The 2952-nt window shown below is 43.2% G+C and overlaps 1 pseudogene; it reads right to left on the reverse strand.

Moving 5' to 3' along the window:
* Positions 1–1152: 1152 nt before the first annotated feature.
* LOC144139510 (uncharacterized) lies at positions 1153–2607 on the reverse strand (annotated as a pseudogene).
* Positions 2608–2952: the final 345 nt, after the last annotated feature.

The raw sequence follows: 2952 nt of genomic DNA on the forward strand, positions 1-2952 counted from the left end.
CTGATGGACGTGTCGCCGAAATAATGGGATACGTAAAAACACCACGTGTCGCAAACATTCTTTGGGGATCACAGATGGAAAGCGAAGCAAAAATAGCCTTCATGAACTATGAACACGACAAGCATAGTCAATTTATGCTAAGTGAATGTGGCCTACATGTGATGGCTGAACTGCCATTTATAGCAGCTTCGCCTGATGCTCTTGTATCATGCGCATGCTGCGAAAAAGCTGTGCTGGAGATAAAGTGTCCGCATCGCTCAAAGGCGACCCAAATTTCAGCAGGCTGGCCTATTTGAGCTGGCAGACCTAAAGCTAAGGCATAACCATGCTTATTATGTCCAGGTTCAGGCCCAAATGGCTGCTTCGGGGCTGCGCAAGGCATACGTTGTTGTATTTACGCAGGAATGCTTTACTATAGAGGTTATTTGCTTGGACGAAACATTATGGGAAGCTATACTACAAAAAGCAACCACTTTCTTTTTTAATCATGTGTTCCCCGAGGTGCAGTCATAGAGAATTCGCAATCAAATAGAAAGTGCTAAGAGGACATGCAAGTGCCGTGGTGCCAAATCTGGTCGTATCGTTGTATGTTCAGTTTGTAGTACAGCTTTCCACCTAAGTGCGTGAAACTCACGCGCACACCAACATCGTGGGTGTGCATAAAGTGTGTAAATACCTGTTGTGTTTAAAAATTGTATGCATGAAATGTTAACGCCAAATGCACTCCAATTTTACCTCGGCGAAATTTATTTTGAACGTGCAGTACGTGCCTTCAAATCACCTGGGGCATGAGTGCTAGCCCCGTGAAATGTTCAGCTCCTATTACTGGCATCCTGAAGTTTGTGAGTCTTCATGAAATGTGTTCCCTGTGTAATTTCTATATTCCATCAGTTTGTAATGTAATAATAAATGCAGATATTTTAAACGTTGTTTGATGTGTCATTGAATATGTGTTACTGCTTTAAACCAGTTAATTTGCTCAGTACAGAAACTTTTCCCTTCCCTGAAAAATGCACTTTTCGTAAATTATCGAACTTTATATATAGAAACAACTCATGTTATCATGCGTTACCAACATGTAAACTCAAAAGCAGTTGTAGGCGACATATATTTTTTATTCATTAATTGACCACTTGGTAGGGGTAATACTTTGTACACTTAAACAGGTTTACTGAAGTTCATATAATGAGAAAGGAATCGTGTTGCTCACAGACGGCACGAGAAGGAAACACAGCGCACTTAAAGTCACTGACCATTTTCTTATGGGAATATTTAGATGCACAGTGAGAGGTCACTCAGCATTGTCATCAGTCACTCATGCACATCATTGTCTTGGGGATCACCGCTGATTATGGGAGGCTGGAGGTTGACGATCCCACTACATATGGTGAGAATCTTGTCTATAGTTGCGTAATTTGCATCTCCTGGTCGCTTGACAAAGCTTATAGGCAGCGCAGTATGAAATACTCTGAATACCTTTGGCCTCCGTATTGCCCTCCCTACATGAATTCGCACACTTGATAGTTTTCTTGATGTTGTGACCTCGCCTCCAGGCAGCTGAACACGTTTCTTTGTCATCGATAGCATCAGTAGTCTTGCTCTAGTGCACCGAACATTTCTTCTCAGCGAAAGCCTCGGTCAACGAGAAAAACGTCGCCTTCTTCTACTTTTTCCAATAGTCCACTATTCAGTGTCAGATCCTTGTCCGATGTGCGTCCACCCCAAGCTTACGAAATAAACGTGATGGCACCTGTGGGAGAGATCACTACAAGTAGCTTAATTGTGTTATGGTGCTTATAACTGGAATAGGTCTGGCTTCGGGAAGTCATGGCTGTTGGCCTTTGAATGAATATTTTCGTGCAGTCGATAACGCCTCTGACACAATCAAACAGCGGGTCCTTAAACGCTGCTGGTCGGTGGGCTTGCACTGATTTTCGGGATGGCCAAACAATGAACCTTCTGAGATTGGCTGCCAAGACATCCAACCAAGAGTGGAATATCACACTCACGGAGCACGGTGAGATACCAAAACGGCATGCAAGGTCTTGCTCAAGGTGTCCTAGACGAAGTCGCATGAGTACCAGGATGAGCTGCTGCTCTGCATCAAGGATTGTTTTTGTAGCTGGCTGCCAGATAGATAGTACCATATTCAGCAGATGATTGAACATGTGTACAGACACAAGGCCTGTGTGAAACTTAACAATCTTGTCTGACTCCATGACCTTATCTCTGGTCAATTTGGAAATGGTCAGTGTTTCCAGTTTCTTCTTGCGCTCCAAAATTTGGTTCTTGGCAGCAGACAACTCTTGCTCCAAACAAAGAAGACGTTCTTTCAATGCTGCATTTTCTGACAGGCAGCTAGAAACATCTTTCATAGTCAGCTCTGTCTGAGTTTCGAAACTACAAATACCGTTGCCGGTGTCACTTTTACCACATTAAGAGGCAACTGAGTAGTCTTCGGGGTCATCTTGCTCAGGTCCACGTACTTGCTCTGATGTACGTTTTTTAGCATGCTGGTACCTGGAAATCTTTTGATTTGCATTCGGTTGTGCACGGTACGGGAACACTGTGGGAACGTAGTCGGGATGAGAAGGGTTAGATGAAGGCTCGCCTGAAGATAACAAAAGTATTCGTTAGGGCACAGCAGACATGGTCAAAAATTGCTTATGAAAGGACTGTTTTGGCAAAGCTGATTGTGGCACAGGATATCGGGGCTCTCATTCATTTATCTCTCATAAAAGCAATGTAGTGGCGCATGGTGTAAGATCCGATGTATTGGAACAGTTACAACAGGTCATGTGGTAATGTCAAGCTATATATGTTCTAGGGTGGAAACAATCAGTACAATGGAAATTGGAGTAAGAGCAGTATTGTCATCTTCTGCAATGAATTATAGATAGTGACAGCACGAAAGGAAGCTACATAATGAATAGAAAAACGATCCGTGTGACT

Source organism: Haemaphysalis longicornis, unplaced genomic scaffold, assembly GCF_048455015.1.
Source record: "Haemaphysalis longicornis isolate Haplotype H1 unplaced genomic scaffold, Haemaphysalis longicornis Haplotype H1 scaffold_5, whole genome shotgun sequence".
NCBI classification, from domain to species: domain Eukaryota; kingdom Metazoa; phylum Arthropoda; class Arachnida; order Ixodida; family Ixodidae; genus Haemaphysalis; species Haemaphysalis longicornis.